We start from the raw sequence: 26,579 nt of genomic DNA on the forward strand, positions 1-26,579 counted from the left end.
TTCTATGTGTTGCACAGACCAGAGTACATGGTGCCCCTAGGAAACGAGCTTGTTCCATTAGGCAAAATCAATAAGGCAGAAATCTGTGTGAAATCCTTCTATTAAATTACAAATAGACTAAACCCCTATACCGGGTGACACTGATCATTGCTTTTGTGTCCTGGACAGATGCTTGTGGGAGCACTTTGGTCAAATAGGCATGTGCCCTTCTGCTAACTTTGGCTTCGCTTCACTGCTGTTTCCTACAGGGACTGATTTTTCTTTCCTTGGGCTATAAGAACAAAACTTTATTTTGCCTCTGCCTGGTCTCGGAATTCAGCTGCCCTATGGAGCATTTAAAGTAAATCTGTAAACCCATTCATGCAAAAGTTTGCCACAGAGCATTACTTTCCTACAGATAAATTTGAACTCTGCCCCTAAGCAGCATGTACACTAAATTTTTTTTGTTTCTATCTTTCCTTGGTTGAAGTACATGGTTTTTCTTATCACACAACCTTTCTTAGATCCAAGCTTGGACCCTTCTGCCACGGCGGGGCAGGCGTGGGTGAACAGAACAAACATCTCCGCAACGAACGATACCAATGCCTAAGCACCGCCTGAGATGAAACATAAAACAGGCCGTGCATTTACTGTCCCTGAGCAGTCCAAAGTGATGCATGGCCTGTCATCAACTCTTTGTCATTACTCTTTTAATATCAGAATATTCATTTTTGCATGTAGATCTTGGGCTGCTTCTCAGCTGGGGCAAAAATCAACAGGTTTGAGTTATGTCGTATGGAATCATGTTTGTAAAGGCAAAAGTTTGGGCACTGACAGCTTGATGGGCACTCTTGCAAGTCTGCCATGCCCATCACCTCTTCACATCCCGTATCTGCAAGGTGTAGCCTGCTGGTGAGCTGTAAAAGAAGCAGGTGCCACAAAGGTTTATTTTCTTAAGAGATGCCATGTGGGAAAATTTGCAAGGAGACCATGATCCTTATTAGTGTCACTTTTGCAGAAGATTAGTCTCCTCCTGTCTCTGTATTACTGTGAAAGACCAAATCCTACAAAGGTTTTTAATACACTTAGATGAATGTTGGGTTTTTTTTATGGTGGATGGGGCAGGCAACAGCAGAGCTAAGCCCCAGCAAGCAGGACACATCTTGGGCACTAAAAGAAGTGTGGACAGGCACTGGGTTGCCTTGAGGAGGTGGATAGGACAGTCTTCATCTTGAGAAACTCTTAAAAACAGCCTGCAAATGGTTTGTTAAAAGTGTTTTACCTGACTGATGGCCCAAGGAAAGGGTTAGGTCGCCTCTCCTGGTCCTTCCCAGGGTTGTTTGTCACCAGTGCTGAAGGTACTTTATGTCAGAGTGCTGTGTACAGAGCTACTTGTTTCTTAGGGGTCTCCAGAACTGAAGTCCTCCTTGCAGTTCCTGGAAAAATGGCTTTTGGGGAACATATTTGATTGTGAGGGTCAGATTAGCACCCTTCCCAGCAACCTGCTGTAAAAAAAAAAATCTCTACTTGGAAGTATTTTAATCTTTCTTAGATGCTTTTTGAATGTTTTCCAGGAATGTTCCGCTCTTTCCCATTCAGATCTACTAAATATACATTCTGTTCGGACTGTAGACCCTGGACTATTTTTACATTTATTTCCAGCATATTTTAGTTTTTCTACCCTGGATAGAACAATTTGGTCTGTTCTTAAGCAAAAGACCTTGCTGCCCCCTCTTCTGCCGTTGGCAGATTTGAGCATCAGTTACAAGGAGTTTATTATCCTCGAGTACTTCTGTGTGGACAAGGACTATGTTAACTTCTGGTTGGCTGGAGACAGACTTAAAACTGGAAAAAATTGGGCAGGAAAGAAAGGAAATCAGGTGTCCCTATACAAAGGAGTAATAAAGCACCTCTAAAGTCTCTATTGTGTTTGTAGGTGGTTAACTGAGTTTTGGGGCAGAAAACGTGAGTAGAGTAATGAATTCCTGCCTGGGGAGAATTTCTCATCCCTCTAGGTTGAAACTGCCAGTAGTGTTTTCACGTGTAAGGCAGAAAACAAGTGACTGCTTGCTTTCTCATCCTCCCGTGTGCTAATATTTAGCAGGGCTTTATTTATTTGGTTAGGCACGAGGAATATGTGCTCATTGTTTACATTGCATGAACAGGAATGGCAAAAAAATAGATTTTTATCATTGCTACTCTTGTATTTGGTTGCTCTGGAGTGTTGTTTTTTCTGGTTCTGGTGAAGTTTTAAAGCGGGAAGGGGAGCGGGGAAGGGAGTGGGCAGGATCTGAGAAAATTCTTAGGCATATGGGTAGTGAAGGACGATTCCATTTGAGCTGTGACTTGATTAGGCTTATACACCTCCACTTGACCTTCACATGGAAATTCACCTTTTAAATAATGCTTCTAAGTCTCCAGGGTCAAATCCAGGCTTCTGTGATGCAAAGCATTCCTAATGAAATTACTGTGTCCTGAGCTGACAGCCTCTTGCTGGGCAGCGAGGCTGAGCCCAGAGCAGTGATGGGTTGTCCCAGCCCAGCGCGGGACCTGCCTCCAGCCTTTGGGAAAAAGGGGTTAAATCCAAAAATGATTGGATTTTAAGTGTAGGTTGAAGCACTGCAATGCTAAATTCCCACTGGGATAGCCATGATTCTGTCCCATAGCTCCTGCTAACCAGCACTCACCACAGCATCTGGCCTGACTCCAGCCACGGACTGTGCCCTGTGATGGCAACAGCGATAAACTCGGCTCTCCCAACAACACTGATGCTTTAGAAATGAGGAAAGAGACAGTCAAGCCCCGGTCTATTACTATACGAACAAAACACTTAACTGGGGTTGGATGCTGCTGCAGAAATATTAACCGGTGTTTCCTGCATGAAGATAGGTGAAAGGGTTAAAGACAAAGCTGGTGCTTGTTCCTCCATGGCATTATCTGTATGATTGCTTTTCATATCTTGTTTATTGTGGTTAGCGGAGCAGCTATAATATAGAGTGCTAGATGCAATAAATCTTGTTGTTGCAAACAGCATACTTTTCATCAGAGCTCAAGGAATTGCAAGGTAAGCATTCAGAGGCAATCTATAGATTTAATTATATAGAAAGCCTAACCTGTGTAGATCTTAAAGGAAATTATAACCGTGAAAATTAAATTATGTTCAGTTTTATTTGTATTACATATATTATCCTATTTTAGTTGTTATGAGAACACAGACAACAGCGGTGCCAGCACGGTGTCTTCTGTGGTTTCGTATCAGCACCGAACAGCCAAAGATGCTGGTAATTTAAGGGCTGAGGGATTTTTTGCCTTTCTGACAGCTATATCTATAAATTTACACTCCCGCATTTAAAAATGTTCTCTGATGCTAATTGTAGCCAAAGAAATTCTATCGGGTAAAGGAAACCATCTCTGATTTTATTTATTTACTGAAAGACAACCCTGTGACCCCAAAGCAAAACTCTGTACATCAAAGTGACAGGTCCAAATTGCTCTAATCTCCACTCTGTCACAGTCGCCAGCTCGGTCCTCAGCACTGGGCTGGCTGTGACGTGTCCCCTACTGCAGGGACACACTAGATGTGGAGCAGGAGTGGGGACGCCGCTTACCCTGTCAGTGAAAACCACCCAGAAAGTCCTGCATATTTGGATTCTAAAAGGTTTTGACAACTTTAATATTTTCTAGATTTGTGAAACCCGCAGCTTGGGTAGTGCTGGTGTGAGGGCTTGGGTAGATCGGCTGACCTGTGGTCTGTGGTGAATGGGGGAAGAGGATAGGTGGCTTTAGGGTTTTCTTCATTTATCTTTTCCTCTCTCTCCCAGCCCCCTTCTCCCTTTAAGCTTCATGTCAGATATTTGCAACAGCCACTTGCTCTCTGAAAGCCCCGTGTGTTGGCTTGTTGCACTCATCTCTTGGGGGGTCATGAGCACCAATGTGCTGCAGGGCTTTCATCCCTCAACACAAAGGCTGTGGAGACCGCAGGGGTGCAAGGGGCAATGTGGGGGGAGGGTTTTGCTGAGGCTGATGTCCTTGGGAGATGCAAACTCAATGAAATTGAGACTCTAAGCAAACTTCTGGAGGTTGAGTTGCTTTGCTTTAGACAGCAAGGTCTGGTTCACTGATGCTCTGGTCTGAGCAGGGTTGTTGGCACCAGGCTCCATTTCTCAGGGGGTAAGGAATAAGACTGTAGGAAACAGAGAGAGGGTTCATTGTTGCCAATTAGCAATGAGACCAAGCTGGATTTAAGCACCCATCTCTGTATCTGCGGCTGCTATTCCAACACCACAGCGTGATGTGTGGTTGGGGGAACCTGTTATGGTCTTCCCAATTCAGAAGGGGTGAGGAACTCCTTAGTGGTAGGTTGATTTTCCAGATGTGTCCAAGTGAAACCCTTCAGTGACGTGAGTGATTGATGCTGTTGGGCACACTCCTACGCACAATGAGTCAGGAGATTGCCCAATGTGCCCTCAGGGGAAAGTGTTGCTCAAACAAGTCCATCCAGGAAGGAGCACTGAGAAATCCCAGATGGGAAGGAGCAAAGCAGGAGATGGACCTGCCTGAAATTGTGCAAGCATCAGGATATAGCTCAATGCCCAGCTTATCCGTGCTATTGATCCTTGCAGTCTTGACAAGGATTGAAGGGTGTTTGCACCCATTTCACTGACTCACTGGTCACCTGAATCCAGCGTTGGGAAAATGGGGCTAACAGCCCTGCAGGTAAAACAGTGCAAAAGTGCTACTGGCTTATTTCATTATGCTGGGCTGTAAACCGTGGTTCAGGATCTATGTCCCAAGGGCTTGCACTGTTGGTGGCCCAGGGAGCTTCAGCAGTGGTGCCAGGTGGGGCAGAGGAGACACCTCACCACCAAAACTCAGCGATTTTGGTTCTCAGCCTAGTTTTCCCCTCAAGGCACTGCCCAAAGTCCCCGGGTTTTGCAAACCACTGAGATTATCCAGTGCTTCATTTCACCACCCTTCACAGGAGACAGGGATTTCCTACTTCATGCTGAGGCTGGAAAGACAGAAAGGAGTAATTGGTAAGGCGCTCTGCGTCTATGGTAAAAGCAGTGTAAGTATTAGATCAAAACTAAAAAGTACATTTTCTTCCATCTCACTCGAGCATAAGCAAATAAAAGCTGACTAGAGAACATAGTCTAAAATTGCTAGCAGCCAAGTATCTACCATAACATAAAATACATATATTTAATTAGCACAAAAGCGCTTATTTCCACCTATAAGCAACAAATGCTGAGGTTTCACTCCTGCCTCAGTGGCAGCAGCCTCTCTCTTGAGATTAAAAATAAAAGATTTTTCTGACAACTGTGTCAGTGATAAAACTTCAAATAATGATTTCAGGTTCTGGCTGTGGAAGTGGCAGGATGGGCAGCGTGTGGCGTGGTCCCCAGGGTGGCAGGAGCAGCAGGGAACTCGCTGCCTGGACAACAGTATGAGCAAGGGAACGCCTTGGTGGGAGTCTCTGCAGCTCAGCTCTCTGCTTCCCTTGCTGTGCTTTAAGTTCAAGGAATCTTTTTAAGAAACATATTAATATATATATTTGAGTAGCAACACAGTCCCAGAAAGGAGTTCTTTTGGTCACACACACGCAGTAGGAGCCAAGGCGTATAATTGTTTTGTGTAGACCATGGAAATCTTGGCCCATGTCCTTTTTAGTAAGAGGATCTTAAAAGCTGGGTTTTGTGCTGAGGGCAAACCTGTGATGTGAGCTGGTGCCAGCAACTGTGCATATGACTTGTGTGCTTTTTTTAATTCAAACGGACATGTGAACATGAAGAAAAGCCCTCTTTCCCAAAACTCTCCCAGGACCCATCCATACCCACCTTGTAAACCTCCATAACTCCCTTTGCACCTCTCCTGCTCTGGTGGGAAAAGCGAAGTGTCTGCAGTGACCTTCTACCAGTCCTGTTTTTTGGCTGAGAAGGAAACTCTCTCCTCTGCAGCTCTGATACAGATCTTGGTAGTTTCTCCCATGCAGGATCGATAGCACGGATAAGCTGGGCATTGAGCTGTATCCTGCTGCTTGCACAAACCTGTGATCTTAACAAGCCTCTGGGGAAAATCCCAGACCTGATTTATCTGGATCACATTTAGAGTGGTAATGAGCACCCCTAATATCACTCTTATTTCTTTCCAGCTGCTGAGATTCCCATCCTGCTTCAGGATTAAACTGCTGGGGACTGGCACCATCCCTGCTCCTTCTCCGAAGGAGGCTTGGGGTGGTGACAAATGGGCTCAATCATGGCATGTATCTAGATTTTAGCACGCAGACCTGGTTTGTAAATGGTGCGTTTTGTTAATACAGAAGGAAATGGATAGATATTAATTGCTCTCTGGCAGTTTGTCATTTGTCATGTAGGTTATTGATGAAATAAAAGTAACTTGAGGGAAAACAGCAGAAAAGATATAGTTTGGGAACAATGTGAAGTCAGAGGAAAACCCCAATATCAGCTGGAGGCAGGGTAGGCTGCATTTGAAGCTCATTTTTTTCCCCAGTAGATTTGTTAGTATCTAAACATTTCAGGAATTCTTCTTGGCTTCACCAAGCTGCTTTTAAAATTTTCTTTTGGAAGTCAAAACATTATTTTAACATTTCCAAAATAGAGCCATTTTGATTTTTCTTCTTCAAATCTCTCATTTTACATTCCTTTCATTCTGAAACCCACAAATGTGTGGGCAAAACCCCCAAATCCAGACCACATTCAGTCCCAAATTGAAAGCAGAGCAAAATACTTCTGGCCTAAACAGAGAGGAGCGTTGTGTTTGACTCCTGAAAATTTTCAAACTTCGCTTTTGTGCATTTTTCTTTCAACACACTTGCTTTATTTGTGGGGGGATTACAAATGAATTGTAGCAATAACCATGCAGTTATTTTCCCTGCTGGGGACACACTCCTTTGTAGCAGTGGCAATAGTGAGTTTAGTAATATTGGACCTGGTGGACCCTTAAGCATGGCCAGAGTTGAGATGAAAAATTATGGCATTTTGGTCTGTGCCAAATCCTACCAAGCATTGTTATGATCATCTTGGGCCAGGTCTGGTGAGGGGAGTCTTAATTACCTGGCTACATGTCCACTTCTTAACTCCTGTAATTCAGCAGGGAGAACAACCATCGAAGAGGCAACGTTCTCTTTTATAGCAATGGTGCCCTGTGCTCAGAGAGGAGTAGTGAGCAGGTACACACATTCAATGAAATGCATTAAAGTTCCCATAAACAGCAGAAGAAAGCAAATAATTCATGTTGGATTCTTTTGCCCTTTACAAATAGAGAGTTACAGTTTCTTTAAAGATGCAGATATATAATAGCCTTTGGCCCGGATAAAGTCCAGGGGAGAACAGAGTGCACTTGAATTGCTTTAGCTGTGAATTTATAGAAAGGTTTGACCTTAAAGGGAATACTATAGCTTTGCTCTGTCTGTTTGCACTTTGCATTGCTCAGTGATGCTGCCTAGCTCTCAGCATGCTATTTCATTTATACATGCATTTCTAATAATCCTCCCTCTGTGCTTCAGTCTCTTCTCTGCTTTTCTCCTTTTTATTTTTCTCCCAGTCTCCACATTTCTGGCAGTTGCGGTAGGTCAGGTTGTCCAAGAGCTGATAGACAAAACAACACTGTATTCTTGCCATCTTTAAACACGGGGAAGATGGAGATTTTTCTTTGAGAAAAGGCTTTGCCACTCTGCTCCAAATAGCAATTGAGCTTCACATCCCAAAAATGAAATTCTACCCTTGTCCCCAAGAGCAAGCCTGGGAAAAGCTTTCTCTAAATAGACACAACAGCAAACAGTCATTTAAAAGCATCGCTTTCTTTTCACTTCTTCCCTTCTCCTCGCCTCTGATGTAAATAGTAATTTAGCTGACACCTGCTGCGAACCACCCACATCATATGTGTGGTTAACACTCCTTGCACCCACTGGAACCATTAGCCCTATTTTCCACCTGCAGCTCCGGGTATACCCGCATTCCTGGGCAGGAGGAAACTCAGACTCCCCAAAACCCAGACTGTGAGGGATGGATGGGTTGCATGGGGCTGGTTTTACAGGGATGCTTGGAGGTATTGTCTTCCCTGAAGCTACCACAGGGAAGACATCCCGAGATGTTCTTTCTAGCATCTGTTGTATGCTCTCATCAAAAGATGCTGCCCAAAGCCTGCTTTATCCTGTTTGCAAAGAAAATTTAGTGCTGCCAGGCTTGGACCCAGAGTCCACAGGCATGGGATCCTGCCCTGACCTCCCATCACAGCCCGCAGCGAGGCAGGTACGGGCAATCAGGCAGACACAAAGGAGATTTGATGCACGTTGCTGCTTAACAGAACATGATTAAGCCAAGTCCATCACAGCGTGGCTGCAGCTCCCTGGCCGGAGCCCCATCAGCGGGATGCAGCTGTGGCTGCTAAAGGGAGGTCAACCCATAGGCGAAGGGCTGGTTAGGCACAGGTCATATGTTTCCCACAATGCCTCCTGCCTTGGTGTAGCGGCAAAATGTTTGCCGGGTAGTCTGTTCCCCCAGGAAGAAGAAATTACTAATTTCAGTATTTGTATTCAAGATTAATGCACTTAAATAGAGATGCTGTTAATATCCAGCATTCGGTGCACTGTGCTTCATTCTGTGGCTGACCAGCTCAGGTGTTAATGTCACCTGTGGGGGATGTTTATCTCTCTTGCTGTTGTCCTTCCCTGCTGGGAACAGTCATTTGCCTATCATTGTGCTCCTGCAAACAGGCTTCATGCTGCTGTGGGCGCTGATAAGAGCTGTTAGCACATACGGAGGTTTTTGGATGAGCAATGCTAAGTAATAAAAAAACACTTATTATGGCCAGTATTCTGTACAGGTGCTAAGACATGGGGTTTCTTTAGGTGGTAAACAAATGTTGTGAAACCTGGGGAAAAAATGGTTTTTATTATGTTCTACTGCAGGGCAACTATTTTTCAGGCTGTTCTTGGAAAGAGTTGTTTGGTGCTTCATCGGAGAGCAAGCTAAGGCTCAGCAGGGTTTCTGGCTTGGAGTGGTGGCATGGGGCTTCTCAACCTGGAACAGGGAAACACCCACAAGTGATGTCCCCTCCTCTCGGGATGTCCTAAGCCAGGCCCTTGGTCAGTTTTGATGCTCCAAAGCAGCTGGTGTTGGGGTTCTGCCCTAATGTTTCTGCAAACCTTTTGGAAAAGCAATTTGGAATGATTGCTCCCAACATTTGGAGTGGGACCACGAGTCCCATGGATGTCACAGTTGCAGGCAAAAGGCATGGCACAGCCTCTGAGCAGCTTCATCTGCTGCTGGCGTGTTCATGACTTCAAAGGCAGGAACTGAGAGGTTTCTTGGAGCCTCAGCTTTATTTGTCTTCTCCGACGCTCATAAATTATCAACAAACAACCTCAGCTATCAAGTCAGTGAGGAGGACTGGGTAATTATGTTTGTGGTTCAAAATGAGAGTTGTCAATTTTAATTAGGAAAAGCTGAGGGCACAGAGAATTTTTAATGTTACTACCTGAGCTCTCGAGTGCCACACAGAAAATAATTGTAAATGAAAAATTAATCTGTGCTTGGTAGGAAGTGCAAAGGGTACTCCTTTTCCTACTATTTTATTATTTTGCTCTCTTTGAAGCAAATTTGGGTCTAGGTATACAATTCCCAACAAATTTGCTTTTAATAATAAGGTGTGAGCATGCATCAATGGGACTGGGTGATTTTAGGGGAAATTAGATTTTTAATGCCTGGGAGTCATTAATATTTAAAGAGATTTCTCATGTATGGATTTCAGAATCAAGTCTACTACCTGAGCAGTGCTCCTTTCTAGAGGTCTGGTGCTGGCAAAGAAATCCTGAGCCTTTTCCTGTCCTGCTGGTGCTGATGGCAATGCCCATGCAGGTTTTCCCTTGCCCTGATGCTCTGGCCCTGGTGAGGGCAGGATCTGGGCTTTGCATCCTTCCTAGGCAGGGCTCAGCGGCTCACGTGGTGCCTGCCAGCGCGACACACAGCAACATCACCCCGGAAATGACTGAAAAAAAGACAAAGTGAACTGAATTGTGTCTGTCCCCTGGTTTGTAATAGGAGTGAAGCTCTTTGTGCTCCTATACTACACCCCACTATGGGGAGGTGGCACCAGAGCTTCTCCCCACAGATGATGGAGGGGAGCACTGGGCTGTTGCTGCACGGCAAAAGCCTTCTCTCCTACAGAGTTAAACACCAGGGAATGTCAGTCCTACTGTACCTGTGCCTCTTAAAATCAAGAGAGCTTCATCCTTTAATGTCACTGGCAGCCAGAGGGGCTCTCTGTGTGATCGCAGTATCTCAAGAGCAGGCAAATGTCAGCCTATCATGGCGAGCATGGGTTAAGCTTTAACCAGCAGGCCAGTACCCTCTCCTAATTTATTTTCCTTCATTTAGACAGGATTTGCTGGATTGCACTTGATCTTGTGAATATTTATAATGAGAATTTTTTTTTTCCTTTGCTGCTTCTGTGAGTAACCAATTTGCTACTTCTCAATGACACACACAGTGAAGGTTAAACTGAAAAGGCTCAGTCCTTTCTTGGTGTTATCCTTTGTGCCTTAGCAGTATTGTCAGGTGTGATTTTGACCTTTACACATTTGCTAGGAAGGATTTTCCTTCAGCCAATGCCTCACTTCAGGTGTGCTTGGTACCAGCAGAGCAGGATCTAAATATTCACAGGGCAGCAGAAAGGTGTTTTAATAGGCTTAGCTCAGGCCCAAAGCAAGTCAACTGCAGCAAATGAGCTTCCATTTGCTAACGTAGCTTTATAATTATCAAGCTGCAGACAAGTAGTTGGCAATTGTAGTTGTTAAATCATAAAGAAGAAAGGGGGGGGGGAATGCAATTATTTTTAATACTGCATATTTCCATTATGGCAAGAAAACGCTGAATCTCTGCTTGGAAATATTTTCAGTTGCTTGGCTGGTTCTGGTAGGGAAGATGAGACCCGTTTATAGCAGATGAAATGTAGCCAGATTCACAGCCCTCTTTATAGTCTGGTGCTGCAAAATCAAAACCAGCCTGGGTCAACTGGTAAATGAAAATCTTTCAGTTGCCTTTTGGTGCCATGGCACATTGACTAGTTGTCAGTCAACCAGCAAGTGAAAGGACTGACTCTGATCTTGGTTATGCTAGTAAGAACTAAGTGTCATTTTAGTGCCACCAAGGGGAGCTCAGGGTCTGATCCCTTTTGCAGAGGGCCATGTGTTCAGGTGGACTCAGAAAGGCCCCCAAAGGCTCCTGTTCATACAGACACAAAATAAGGGCAAATGCTGAGGGTTAAACATGCTTTTGCCCTGCCTTTGCCTCAAGCCCTGCATTCACCCATGAAAATCCCTGCTTTAATCCCAGTAAAGCCACGGGAGTTGTCCCTGTCACACCCCCTGCAAAATCTCATCTTGAGAGTTTCCAGGCATCTGCCAGTGTGGATGGGTAAGGTTGGAAATCGAGGGAGGAAAAAGGAAGAGCTTGTGTTCCCAAGCTCTGCCGTTGCTCCGGTACTGCTGAGGCACTTGTTTCAGAACTCTCTTGGATGCTTGCTCCAGCATCCTGAAAAGCTGGAAGGTGGCTCTGGTCAGGAAGTACAACTCAGGGATTTTTTTTTTTTGCAAGGTAGGGTGACACACCAGCGAGGTTTGGGTCATTCCAAATCGGACACTGGAGACTGCTGCCTCTCTGTCTTTCATGAAGTTTGGCTTCTCTCGCTGCAGTTACTGACTTGCAACCAGGCTTGAGGAATGGGGTTATTCTTACCGAGGAAAGCTGCAGAACTGCTCTGCAGCTTGTTCACGTACCGCTGTACCGAGTGCCAGCTCTAACAGCTTGACACTCCAGCAGCTGGAGGAAAGACCTGCACACGTGAAGTACGCTCCTGGGATCCTCCGCAGTCGTAGCTGCTTCTGTAAATTGCAGATGATTGTGCTCCAAGCCTTGCTGTGGTCTGGGGATAGGAGGTCAAAGTCTGGCAACAAAACCATTTGGCCCCGAGGTTTTGAGATGGGAGAATCTTGGGAACATGATTAACACTTTCTTACTTTGTTCTTATCTGTTATCCTAGCTCAATTATAACCAAGCCAAGTCCTTGTATCGGGAGATCTGGACCATTTATGGGTTTATTCTGTAGTGAACAGAGAAGCTGTGGGATGCTGTCCTGTAAATTGTTTGGTGCCCTCAATTATTTCTCTCCAGGAGCTGCCTTTCTTCAGCCTGCTTCCCAGGCAAGTGCCTGGCATCATCTGGAGGGCAATAAGTACTGTCGTTCATCTGCGCTGTGGCAGAAAGCTTGCAAACTGTCTGGTTGCAAAGGGGACCGAGGGTGGTAATTAAAATGTGCTCTCAGAATATAGAAAGAGGCTGTAGACAAGTATTTATCAGCTCCTAGGTCTTCAACAAGCTGGTAAGACACCAGAGCACGTTTAAAACAACAACTTAATTAAACGGTGCTACGGTTTTAACCTTGTCTAGGAAAATTGTTGGCTTATTTCCTCTAAATCATGTGTTTTGAAAGGGAAGGACAAGAACATATGTAGTAAAAACTTGGGTTGCTGGTCACAATTACCTCAAAATACAGTCAGGGGATAGAGCATTTGAGTGGGATTTAGAAGAAAATGCCTCTGGTTCTGCTCCCGACTGCTCCTCTGAGTCCCTCCTGTTCTGTGCATTCCCTTTGCTCTGCCTGTGAAGAGAGAAAATGAGACAAAGGCTGGGTTGCAAAGAGCAGAACTACAGGAGGCAGCAGATATTGCTTTCCTGTTCCACAGATCCTTGCTCACCTGGGCAGCACTGCCTACACCGAGAGGCTATGGGGTGAATTTGTCCAAAACAGACTTTACAGGGGTATAAATGGCAAACAAGCAAAGCTGAGCCTGCAGTAAGACAGGGAGCTGGGGGCTGTGGGGGCTCCCAGTCACTGACCCTGCCTGGTGCCATCCTGCCCTCTCCCCACAGCTGTTCCAGGCACAGCCCAAACCATGTTAAATCACAGCGCAATCACCCCTGCTTTTCCCAGGCCTTGAGACCGAAGTGGGAGAGAGGAAAACGATCCATCAGGTGGATTTTAAAAATGTGAATAAGCCACAAATTGAGCCTGACTTGTTTCTTTACACCCAGAAAAGCTTGTGTTTCTCTGAGGGCTGTTCAACGGGCCGCTTGGCAGAGCGTGACCTACAAGCAGCTCAGCTAAACCAAGCGAAGGGTCTGACCTCAGCTCCTGACACAGTTTATTTTTGGAGTTTCACACAAGTGGCAGGGGGCTTCCTGCTGTGGAGCAGCCTGTACATACAAGGAGTCTGTGCCAGTCACGAGTGATGTCCGGCTGCAAACGCACTGGCAGGGACCAGCTATCCGCGTCTCAGTGCAATGCTTCAAGGGGTTTTGGTTCTTGTTAGGAAGCTGTTCCCAAAGATGAGTGTAAAGAACCGCAAGCGCCTTCTTCCCTGTCTGTTTGCATTTGTGGGATCTGACCTACTTCTTGTTATTTGTAACACAAAAGCCTCTCTTGTTTTCTGGCTTGCAGCAAGATACTGCAGGAGTGCTCGGTGCCCGGCAGCCCTCTCAGCTCCAGGAGAGAGTCCTGGTGTCTCTTGCTGCAATGAACTTCACCTTAGAGAAGCTGACCCCAGGGAATGAAGGTGGGTTTTGGGAAGCACGTGTGGTGACCAGAACACGTCACCAGCCACGCCGCTCTGACCTCCCCTCCTCGCATCCAAGCTCAGAGCTGGTCCTCCTGTTGTCGGGGCTCTGGCGTTGCTGCCTTTCTGCTCCCAAACCCCAAAAATGCAAACTCCCAGCAAGAAATTCTGCAAAATCATAGTTTGTGTGGCCATAGCTGCTACCTGCTTCTGAAAGGACAGGGATGGTTAAACCACTACAGGGCAGGGAACTGCTTCCGAGTCCCTTAGCGTCATCGCTGGATGTGGCAATACCACAGTTAAAGAAAACAAGGGGTGAAATGGAAGCACAGAAGCTGTTCCTCCTGTGGGCTGTACCCTGATTGTGCCTCAGTGCAGGGCAGCTGGATGCTGCTCCTCTTGGTCCGCAGCACCAACACCTTATGGCTGTACATCTGTGTGCCAATGACCACAGTGGTCCTGTGGGCAGATCAGCCTTTTTACTTTTTGAGGACATACAGGAATGAAGCTATTTCTGCACTATGAATTGCAAAGGGCTTGGTTGGGCTGCTGCGAGGAGCCCCAGTACAGAGACTTTTGTTTTCACCACTACCCATCTACCAGCAATCCCGGGGTGCCAGTTCCCCTGGGGAGAGATTACCATTATAAACCAGAAAAAAGGTACGCAGGATGCACTGAGGATTTTGGAAGAACTGAGCCTAAATGCAAGGAAACATTAATAATATGCTTCCCCCCTTGTAAATATTTCTTCAAAAGATGCTGTAGCTATCTGAGATGCTCCTACACAACAGCAAGTCATAAATGATGGCTTTCTTCAAGCAGTGTAGACTGGAAGCTCAGTTAAATATATCAAATTAACTGTCAAAATAATCTTCCAGGACTTGATGAGCCCAAAGATTAAACAGCATGTTATTTCTTCTCTGTGCTTTTTATCTTAGCAAAAAGGATTTACAGTTGATTCCAAAATCCATATTTTAAATGAATTGCAAATAGTTCCTCGTAGACTTGGCCCATATGAAATGGATTATTACCCAAAACAACCCCTCTGTCAGGGGCAATGTAGGTTAAAGAGAAATGGGAATGTAAATAAATGTAAAGGCTTTTCAGTGAATTCTGCAGGAAGCATGTTTATTTTATCTTTTGATTCTCTGAGCGTGGCTTCCTATGCAATTAAAGGGTCTAGCTCTTCATTGCAAAACATACAATCATTTCTTTTTTGTGTCATCAGTAAATATTTGGGCTGAAACTGTTTAAACACCAGCTTTCAATAATCTTTGTTTTGCTTTTTCCTGTTCCCTGGCTGAGTCTCGGTTTGCATATCCATAGACTAAAAATACATTATTTTGTTTGAAGAGCTTAGATGATCTTGTTCATTTTGCTGTTTATCTATTACCAGGAAAGTCTAATCCTCCTTTGACTGATGTTCAGCGTCACGTAGTTAAACAGCGATACAGGCTATGCAGCAGGGAGTTATTATTCTTAACCATGCTCTTTAGGCACCTGAGCCCACTGCTGACATAGTGCATCCACCACATATTAAATTGTATTGCCCTAACAAAACCTACTGCCACAGGTCAGGAGCAAAAATGTTAACAAATAGATGCAAAAAGGTGATAAAAGGCAGAAATAGCAGAGGATATTAGGAGGGATAGGGCAAAGAGAGAGATGGGTGGCAGTCAATCATGATTTTCAAGATAACAACATGACTCTGAGGCATTATTCCTGTTTTGTTCATGTTTGAACACTGACAAGGAAGGACTGTGCATGCCCAATGCCTGGCTTCAGCCATAGCTGTGATATTTATCCATGTATTTATCAGAGGCTCTGCATTTCAGCTTCCCTTCTAGGATGTTTTATGGGGAACAGCTGGTGATTTTTTTAATTTATTTAAAGACCTGCAGGGTAAAGAAGCAGAGAGGAAAAGAAAGCCAAATCTTCCATAGGATTTCCCCATTTACTGGGCTTCTGGATGTTCTTGTCAAAGTTAGAAAGTAACATTAATTACAGACATCTAGAAAGAGCCGTAATCATCTGTCATTCATGGTGACAGAATGACATCTCCTGTTTGGATGGTTCAGCATTACTATTCGCAATCTCAAGGGCTCAAGCTACAATGATAACTATTTCTGACAACCTCAGGAGACGAGTTTGACGTTTTGGATGTATGTGTGTGCAGAGAAGGTCGTATGGCAGTGCAGGAATGCATTGAGACCTTCCAGAGACAAAGGGCAAATGAGTATTTTCATTCTGATCAACTTTTAGTTTGAATAAAGGGCAAAATAGTACTAAAGAAGAAAAGAGTGAAGGTAGGGTAACCCATGTGCCCTCTACATAGCTTGTATTGCAATTTCATCACTGTGTCCAGGGTCCCATTAAGCAAGATGCTGTAGGTCCCTAATGACATTAAATTCCTCCAAATAGCCAACAAATGAAGTCGTTGAACTATGGTAACTCAGTTGTGCATCTTCTTGCTCAATGTCTGCTTGTACCTGGGAGAAGAAGTGAAAACAAAGCCTGCCATCTCCATGGAGCTGGGCTGTGGGCTGCCCGGTAGCTCAGTAACCTGGCCAGAAGCAACCTTCTTGGAGCCAGAATTTCAGCTGTTGTTCCTGGAAATCTCCTAGTGCATTGTCTTGCTCTCAGGATGAGAGTGAAAAATGCTTATTCGGAAAATAGAAAGAAAAAAAACCACCAACAACCTACTATAGCCATTGAGGATTGGTCTGTTTATTCTCTGCATTTATGATTCTATGACTGTAATTGTCATCAAAATCATGCTTGAGATGCCTAAACTGAGTGAACTGGATCTGGAGGGCAACAAGGGCAGGAACGCCAGACCTGAACAACGCTTTCAGCATGCTGAGGTTCCAGTTCAGGATTGGTAAGCATCCATGTGCAGACTAATGCCAGTATTCCATCTCTGCAAGGTGGGGCATCGTAATGTCAGATCTCTTTCAGCTGGGTGTGGGGTTTCTTTTTTTTCCTGTCAGATATCAATCTCTTGAAGAGCTGGCATCTTTCATTCCTTGGATCTGGTTTCTGTGTGTCTGCATAAAGTAGGACCGCTAGCTCTTGCTCTGCTCAGAGCTAAGTAGGGATCAGGAGACCTGCCTTGCTTTGCTACCTGTTCCGCAAAATGTTCCTGCATGTCCTTGTCACCTGTGTGTTGCTGTGCCTGATCCCTGCAGTACCCTGCAGATAGTTTGGTACACAAAACCTGGAGTGTATAAGGAATGCAGCATCTTCGTCACTCTTAATTTAACGATGTGCCATGAGAGACGAGAGCTGTTTACCTGTGAAATTCCCTGATGATGTGTTATGTTAATAATAGCAGAAAATAAGAACAAAGAAGAAACCATCAAAAATATTACTATCCATCCCAAATCCAAGCTAAATAATGTAAGTAGTGTCTCCTGTGATCATCTCACTGCAGATTAGATCAATAGCAACATCCAAACGAAGCCAGGAGAGTGGCTCTGAGCCCAGAGCTCTGCAGCACTGGCAGGATATACAGCCTTTATCGTGGTTTATTATACAAATGTTTTCCTTGCGCATCGTGAGTTTCCCTGGCTGGCTAATATACAACCATTGTCAAAATAAATATTTTGTTAATTTTTTTCTTGCTAGAGGAGAGATCAAGTAGTAGCTCCTCCCTGCCACAGGGAAAAAATATGCAAAGCTGGTTCTTCAAAAGGTCAGGTTTACATTAGACGCTGTGAATACAGATAGAAGAGGAAACCTGCGCTTCTTCTGCCCTTTGGGTGGGTGCTAAATATTGAGAAGCTTGGTGTGCAAAAGTGTTTTTAATACTTATGGAATAATGTTTCTATCTGGACTCTTTGAAGAAGTCGGTAAGAATCTCGGCTGGGTCTTGACATGGGATTTCTAACTAACATGATGAATTTCTTTGTTTGCTGTGTTTATTTTTCTCCCTCAACTGAACCAGCCTCATAGTGTTCATTGTGTAGTTCATTATTTATATGGCATTATTCAGCTGCCCTCATCGGATCAGCTCCCTCTGTGCAAACACACAGTGGGAAATTCCCTTCTCTAAAGAGCTTTAGCCATCGGTGCTAATTAGAAGACAAAGATGCCTGCTGCTCTCCCGTACTTTGTTCTAGTTCACAATAACAGGCAGTTTGTTTTCCACGATATCCCGGGAGACGATGGGATTGTACCTCCCATGGGTCTTTTTGCCAAGAGCCAGTGCCTCGAGGGTGCAGGTTCAGAGCTGTCAGTGGAGGGTTTGTTCATTCTTTGAACAGATGAAGAATTGCAACGTCTTCCTTTCCTGTAAGATGCTGAAGCCTTAGCAAGTCACTGGCCTTTTTAAAAACACAGAATAAATATCTCAGCCATGGGAAGTTGTCATCTAGGTGCCTTTATTTTAGGCAGCCAGAATGACCTTGCTGTTCCCGACAGGAATGCTGCGGGGGGTAAGGCCACAGTAGCATCCTCCAAACACACTGCCTTCATTTTTGAGGACTCAAAAGGATGTCTGCTATAATTTCAACTTCCATCTTTATCTTACAGCTTTCCAGTCTCTGTTTGGGAAGATATGACTAAATGGTTTCCCACGTTTCTGATTATTACACAAGCAGAGCACGATGTACAATGGAGGTTAAAATGATTTATAAGTTAGAATGCTCCAAAGGATATACGACACAGGGAATGAGAGAAGTGCTGGAACACAATCTTTTGGCAGTGCATGAAAGCCCAGTAATGATCTTGGAAATGTATTGATTCAGGGATTAGCATGAAAGGCATCCAGCTAGCATGCTTTGTTCTTATTTGGGTGGCATCACTGGAGACCTTGATGAAGGTCAGTAGATCTCATGGACTCTCAGTCATTCCATCTGGAAGCTGGATAAGAAGCAAAGACCTCATGGAGGACCAGATGCTGTATCCACGCCTACTGCTCCAGGGGCAATAAAATAAGAAAATGCTTTTCATTTGTTTAGGCAGCTGTTGTTCTCCAGTGAATCTTCTACTTCATCATTTTCAAATGCAAATTGGCTAAGTAACTGTACATATTTCAAATGATAATTAAAGATTAAGTGTACTTTAAATACATAATTCCATTGTTATTGAAACAGTATGAGCCACACTTTGATAGTGTGGTCAAAAGTGTTACAAGTGTAGTGATACAGGAAAAAAAACAGTTGTGTTAGCCAGGCACATTTCTCCTGACTGCATTACACTAGGCTTTTTGACAGAGTCCAGAAAAGTAACATCATGAAATAAGACCTGGAGGATCTGAAATGGTTTTAGTTTTAAATTACAGCTGCTCTGTCATTTGCTTTCCTATCCCCATCTCGGCTATTTCTGTGATGGGGGCTGTTCAGACGCATACAGATAGATGTGGGTAGAAATGCAGACTTGGCACCATATATAGGATGCAAAGAGTATTGTATACTTTATAGGAAGATAAAGCCACGTCAAGCTAGAAACAGAAAGCTGATACTTTGCATTGTAGCTCTCCTCTGAGCCCTACACAGCCTCATGGGGTGGGATGGGAGAAGCTGAGACCACACATGAGAATCCTGCAGGCAGTCCTGGCCACAACACTTCTGTGTCACAGCGTTTCCGTGTGTACGTGTTGCTCAGCTGCCGCTCTGGTCCTCTACAGCTCATGCATGAAGAACTGCCTGCCCACCACGCTGGCTAAAGCATCGCTGTCACTGATCCTGTGCTCTGAAAGCCATGCTAATCTGATGACATCCACACAGTGATATCTCTGCACTGGGAAGAATCCGGGAACTGATTTTAGGCATTTTTCACAACACACGTCTGACTGCAAACTGTACCGCTCCTTAATTAATGTCTTGCTGGTTTCATTCCCAACTCATGGCTTCTCCATTTAGACTATTCCAGTCACATACGCTCTCTAAACTGCTTTGGCTTTTACAGATGCACTCCAGCAGATGAATAAATAACAATAAGCTCTGGCTGAAATGCATTCAGGAAACGTTTGATAGGAACTAATTTATTTTACTTTATTATTTAGCAAGCCAATATATAAAATTACCTAACACAACGGTAGGTTAGCTGATGTACTCACTTTCTATTAGCTTTTGGGTGCTGTTGTTGAAAGGCTCAAGTATAATTTTGGAGAGGCAGTTATGCAAGAAAGAGGGTTTTTTTAAAAGAAAAGATATTTTCCGGGTTTCCTGACAGTAAAGGATACCAAAATAATTCTACATCATCAGGCCTTCAAAGTATTTGTCCTTTATCTAAGCCTCATCTTAAAAATCTTACTTCCTAGGTTGTTTTTAAGACAGATATCACTGAAAACTCTGCAATAAAGATTACAGCTGACACTACCTGTCCTCAGGCACAGTCAAACTTTCCACTGCGTGGGTAAGTTGACCCCAGGGGCTGGTTGTGCCCTGCAGGAGTAGAGCATCAGCTTGGATCTCCTTGCTCTCAGCTCTGGAACTGGAGCCCGTAGCATTAACTCATTTCTAACACGAAAATAAAGCCACAAACACAGAAGGAGCGAAACCCCAAATTAAATACTACTCCAGCAAATTGCCTTCTTGCATGTACAGTTCTTTGCTTGAGAAGGTAACAGAGGGTACTCAGCTCCTTGCTAGGTGAGCTCTTGTTAAAGCGCACTGGCATCTTGGGTGGTTTCTGGGCTTCTCCCTCTTGCCCCTGACTGCAGCAGGGTGTTCGTCGGACAGAAAATACTCATCACAAACACATGGGTAATCTTAGAAACCAGGCAGACTAAAATGAACCTGAACTTGTTTGGCTGCCCATGCACAAACACTGCCTCTGCTTTGACGACAAAATGTGAACAAAGTCCTTGGAGTCGTAGGAAACCAGAGAGGGTAGAAGGGAGAACAGCCAAATATATTCCTCTGGCTGTAAATAGCCACAACTGCAGTAAACCCTTTTGTTAGAAATAGTGCATTTGCATCACTGAAAAACCGAGTTACAATGGTTAAGAGTGAAAACTGGAAGAACAGTGCTAGACTCACAGGCTTTGGACCCACAAGATGTCTAGGAAAAGAAAGCAAGCCTTCATAAGTCCCACAACAGTGGAGTTTATTCTTTTTTAGAGCTTTTCTGTTGTATTCAATTTATATTTGAGACAAAAGAAGCTGCTTGAAACAAATACTTAGGCCCCAATTCTGAAAATGAGAACTCATTAGAGGTCTCACAGCATCTGAATTAAATAAATGTGTCAGCCTTTGCAAGAGAATAAATACTAATTTTCTCTGAAAATCTTAGGTTTTGCCTCCGTTTTGTGGAAAAAAATCAAAAACTGAGCAAGAGTAAGTCTTTGAAAATTTTATGGTGAGTCCAGATAGTGAAGAAATATAAATGGAAGTCTGCTTTTCGCATACCAGGAGAATATGAAAGTTGAGTGTGTCATATGCTTGAGCAGCTTTATTTATACAATCATTTATTCAGCAGTCATCCTGGTAGTTTTTCTACCCCTTCAACCTTATGAAACTGTAGAAAACAACATTTCTTTACAAAGCTTAGTGTGGTTATATGGAAATAAAATTCTTCATTACTTAAAAAGGCTGCAACACACAAGGAAATTGTTGGTATGTTTAAACACTGGAATGATATTCTAATTAATTTTAGAACATTTAGCAGAAATTAAGAAATCACTTGTTTCATCAAGAGATGTGTCTAGAAAGTCAATAAACTGAAACTAAGGGTTTGGCAGGTAAAGGCAGATGTACAATTCTTGGAAAGAAAATAAACTGAGAAGAAACCAAAATCTTAGTGAAAGAAATCCATACTGGTGCAATTTCTTCTAATGTATTTAAGAAAGCAGCTAAATGGGCGAGACCGGCCAATGTGTGAAAAAGAGAGCGTTTGGATATAAATAGGTCATTTATAAGATAGGGAAGGTTAAGTGAATTTGAACACTAACAGTGTCCCCAGGGTTCAATGGGATAAAACAAAGAGAGAAGCATAAGCAAAGAAAATAGAATACTGAGTGGGCTAGAAACAGCTACCATCAATTAATTTCTGGGGTTAATAGCAACGCAGAGGAACACAATGTATGTCTGGGGACCTGTGGAAGAGAAGGGTACATGGCAGGGAGAGGCCATGGGGAAGAATTTCTCCCCTCCCATAGCTACGAAATGCTTCTCCAGCTCTCTGTGTACTACCTAGCTCCCACATGCCAAGCTGTGCCCAACCGTCAAACTGCCAGAGTAACCAAGCAATTCCATATACATATATATACACACACACATATATATTATAGGTCTTCCTTTCCTTCCCATATATAAATATAGGTAACAGTGTTCCAATACACCCGGCTCAGATTCTGAACTGTTTTCCCGTTTCTGTGGCTCCCCCCCTGAATACAAGCTGGCTTTATTGTTAGTAATGAAAAATACTTTGCTACCTTTTATGAATGACTTTCTGTGTATTTATAATGCAATAGTCCTTAACATCCTGAGCACCGCACAAGCCTTTCTCCATACCAGAGCAAACCCCAGTTGTGCTGAATTGTTTGTCTCCTGCTCTGCAGCACAGCACACACACTTGCAATAGTAATTCCCAAGACACTTTAGCTGCACTTTAAGGAATTAGTTAAAGCTCCAGCTCTACATAGAGCTGAGGAGTTTGGGGGGTGGGAGCACTACATGAAGCAGGCAGCGTGAGGCAGATATAGAAGTTGTCAAGGGAAGCTTATTTCAAGCCTATCCCCCAAACCCACCAGTCTATTATTCTAGCTATAAATTTGTCCTTCAGTGTTTGGTTTTCTTGTCTTAGAGTCTGAAAGGTCCATTTCTAACATTGCAAAGCCTCAGCTGTCATATCTGCTTTCCTCTTATTGCAAGCTACGCACTGAAGCGCCGTGCCCTTTCATATCAAATATATCATTAAAATAGATCCTTTTTCCCATCAGAAATAAGCTCTGGGTGCAATTACTCAAGCATTTTCTCTAGCTGCCAAGCCAATCTAAGGCATTCTCACCTTCCTGACCACTTGCTTCTGCCCACATGTACAGTTTCCTTCCCCTCACATGTACCTGTGTGGAGGGCTGTCCCATTAATTTGATCAATATGGATTAAAATCAGTGCTTTAAAAACACTTACCTTAGCACTGCAGAGGGGGGCATCAACCCCCACCATGGAGATGGGGAACACATCCTTGTAATCTCATCTTCAGATGGCCATTTCTACTGCTTACGGGCACTGCCCAAAGCAAAGACTGCAAGCAGTGAAAAAACAGACCTGAAACCTTTATACATTTCTCAAGCACCCAGCTACAGACCAGAACCATTTATCTATCTTTAATGGCACTCCCTTTAGGCATTTCCCCAAACAAAATTCACGCCCTTAAATCCCCACATCAATTCAGCTTCTGCACTTTGCTATGATTGTGTAACATGCTGTTATTTATTTAATCCTCTTTGAAACAGCTGAGCTGATGTGAACAGAAGAGTCATGTTTATTGTCAGACATTTTAAAGTCATTACACTCCTGTACTCATAGATACATATAAAGATTTATGTCCTTGGTACAGAGAAACCTATTTAGTGAAACAAAACACAAACATCTAAGATACAAACCAGAGTGAGCCTTCAAAGCTAAACTGCAGTCTCATATCCTCCTCGCAAACCCTGATACCCAAAAGACTACAGCTCCCAGCTTGCACTGAAAATGATGAAATATCTGGCACGAGTGTAACAGCTTGCATGAAGAAGCAATTAACCTGCTTTGGCCAAACAGGAGTCAGTGGAAAGAATTCATGACCACAGCTGCTCTATATTCTTGAAAATCTGGTGCAGATGCCATCCCGCAAGTTCACCCTGTCCTTTAGGCTAGCAAAAAAATTGCAAGCTCTTTGACATGATGGCTGTTTGGAGGAAAAGGGTTGTAAAAATGACTTGTGGAGGGTTTCGTGGATACTGTGATATCACAGGAAGATAATTAAATCCAAAAAAAGCACCCCTGTGAACAAATGGTAGTGGGGTGTGTTTGCTTTGGAGAAAATGTTTTAAGTTAAACTTCCGAAGGAGCGAAACAAAAGGTGTCGCAATGGGTATTTGTATCCACAGGGGTCTAATGAGCTGTTTCACCTGATGAATGAACCTGTGTTCAGTGTTTGGGGGATAATGCCAAAACCCTGCAGATTTGTGACCATGTGCAGACCTCTCTGTAGGAGTTTTGTGCTGCTGCCTTCTAACGGCCTTACTGGCAAGCTCATGTCCAGCCTTGGCAACCAGCTGCCACAGCAGGGCACACAGAGTCTCCCCGATGCCAGGAGGGAAGCAGGTATATCACCCATCATTTCCAAACTGCCTGCTCTAGTCAGTTACTATTTAGGTGTGTATGAAACTTTAGCTTTTTGCAAACCTGAGATTTAATGAGGAGACACAGCCTCGCTGGTGCTTATCAGCTTAGCAGAGAACAAGAGCCTGGGTTAATTACATTTGCATTACCAGATGCATCTGCAAAATGCAGCTACAACTAGCTGGAGAGCAGCAGCATCAAACCCACTGTGTTTCCTGAACTCTGTCTGCAAGCCCAGCATGGAGAGGAGAGGCTTTTGCTGGAGGTGAGATCAGACAGACAGCCGGAGGGGAGATGTGGAGTAAAACCACCTTGCCATGGTGAGGGAGGAGAAACCGCACCATACTTGGAGCCAAAGGGAACAGGGGACTATGCTGGTTTTGGTTTTGCCATACCATTTTGAAATGACTAATAGACTACCAATAGACTGCAGCAGTGCTTGGAGCACCTCCACCTTCTCATGCCAGGCTCTATCCAAACCCCAGTGTGCACCTCCATGGAGAAGCCAGGCTGGTTCCATGGTGCCTACAGAGGAGACTGCCACACTGCTCTGAGTATAGGGATGTCAAGTCTCTTTGAACCACTCCAGCTTTTTTTTGCCTAGGATGAAGAAGCTAGATGAGAAGTGAGGTAACAGGGGATAATAAATCCTCTTTACTTTCACATGTCATTTTACAAAATCTTAAAAACAGAAGAACCCATTTGTATTTTCTATTCACAGTTAAGGACTCTTGCATATTTGTACCAGATGCACATGTATGACTATAAAAGTCTTCACCTTCTCTTCTTCTCTCCCCCCACCACAATACGAATGCATTGCAGCACTTGAGATTCTTCAGTTATTCGGTAAAACAGTATTCTGGAAAATGATCAAAGGTTAATGAAATGTTCAGCTGAGGAGCAGACCCCAGCAGAGACAGCAGTTCTCTAAGGCTTTCAAACAGCTGACAAGAAACCATCAACAAGTATTTGTGGTCAGGGATAAAGAGAAACATCTTTTTGAACACATTCAAGCATGAAACCTCCATGGTAGTTACCTTATAATATTATCCCTACATGTCAAACGATGTCATTTTATGAAGGAGATATTGATTTATATATGACAGCGGCAACTTTTTACAGCCCTGAGGGCTTGTGACTTCAAGAGCTAAGATCCAAGTAACAGAACTGTAGTCTGCAACCCCGTAATAAACGGCAGTGGGAGGAAGACGAGTGTTGCATTCTCATTCCTGTTACCAGCCTTTACTACGTATTGCCCGCAAGTACAGTCAATTTCATTTCAGAGCTCAATAAAAATTGTCTTCATGAAGCAGTGCTTTTTTTTTTCATTTTTTTTTCCTGCGTTTCTCATCTTTTAAAATAGAACTCTCCTGGAAGTAAGTTTTTGCTTTGATGTCTGGAAAATTCTTAGGGATATTTATCTATGTTTTGCATACGGTCATGTTATAAAATGAATGTACTTGTGTTGTTTGTGTTACCACAGTACTGAGAGCTCCCCTCACATGAAAGAACAGTCAGCAGTCCTTCAAGAAAGAGGATCAGAGGGGTAACTGGAGTGGTTTAACTGGAGCAGAGACTGCTCCTGCCTGAGGTCCGAGAGGTCTGAGAAAACTCAGCAATCGGAGCAGCCAGCGAGATGGGGCCAGCCAAAAGGTCAGGGAGCCTCGATGGTCTCGATAGTGAGTCATATCAAAGCATCATCACCTTGTGCGAGCTCTAGTTTGGGTTGTAAGAGCACTAGTCAGAGAGTGGAGGCTCATCACGGGGGGATGAAGATGGATGGTGCCAGAGGAAGAGATTGATTTGCATTCTCTGATGTTAATTGTAACGTGGATGTTGATGAACTGGGCAGAGACCTTAAAATCTGTATCGGGAATTTATGATCATACCTATTCTGTTATTGATCAAAATGGTAGTCACCAGACATCCAGACCCTGCTGATTAATTTAGATATGCTAATGTTGTATGTATTCTAAATGGAGTTTGATGCACTAGTGGTTTTTTTTCACTTGTCTTTATTTTTATTTTCCTGTCGCCATGGTACTGCATATGTAAACACTCCTATTTAAAAATATCAAACATGAAAGCAGATTTAAAGCATTTTAGAAAGCAAGTGCTGGGATCAGAATAACATGTGTGGTGTTTTGACATGAGCTGAAAATATATCCAAAGGCTCCTTTCCAGCATGCTGACAAAATATATAAATTAGCCTGGCAAAGGTCTGGCTCTCACCAGAGCTCCCAGCTCAGTGCAGAGCTCAGATCCAGCAGAGCAGCCAAAGCCACCACCTCTCATACGTGGTGAATCGTCATTTTTGTAGCAAGGATTGCAGTGGTGGTCATCGCAATGAGGACTGCAGGGAAGCCAGCAGCTCACTGCCTCTAAATCCAGTGATGACTTAGCGTCGCTCTGTGCGTGGCTGCTGCAGTGGTGGCCGAGGAATCTCCATGGTGGCCTTCACCCTTCTGTCAGCAGGAAGAAAGGGAGCAGAGTCACCGTTCAGGGCAACAGCAGTGGAAGACGGCACTTTCTAGGGAGAGACACTGAGCACCGTGGCTCACATGTCTCTGTATCAGCACGTCCTCTTACAGAGGTATTCAGTAGCTTGGATCCAGTAGGTAGCAGAGGTAACCTAATAAAGCATTTGCCGTGCTTGGTTGGCCCTTTCCCAAACGTGTCAGCCTGCAAGA

General features: G+C 44.0%; 1 long non-coding RNA gene across 1 annotated transcript in view; it reads right to left on the minus strand.

Moving 5' to 3' along the window:
• LOC128853622 (uncharacterized) overlaps positions 1-22,937 on the minus strand; it is a 31,907-nt gene extending 8,970 nt beyond the window's left edge. The window contains exon 1 of the long non-coding RNA XR_008452239.1: positions 22,690-22,937. This is a non-coding gene — a long non-coding RNA (uncharacterized LOC128853622). The remainder of the gene's footprint in view (positions 1-22,689) is intronic.
• Positions 22,938-26,579: the final 3,642 nt, after the last annotated feature.

This window comes from Cuculus canorus, chromosome 14 (genome assembly GCF_017976375.1).
Source record: "Cuculus canorus isolate bCucCan1 chromosome 14, bCucCan1.pri, whole genome shotgun sequence".
NCBI classification, from domain to species: Eukaryota; Metazoa; Chordata; class Aves; order Cuculiformes; family Cuculidae; genus Cuculus; species Cuculus canorus.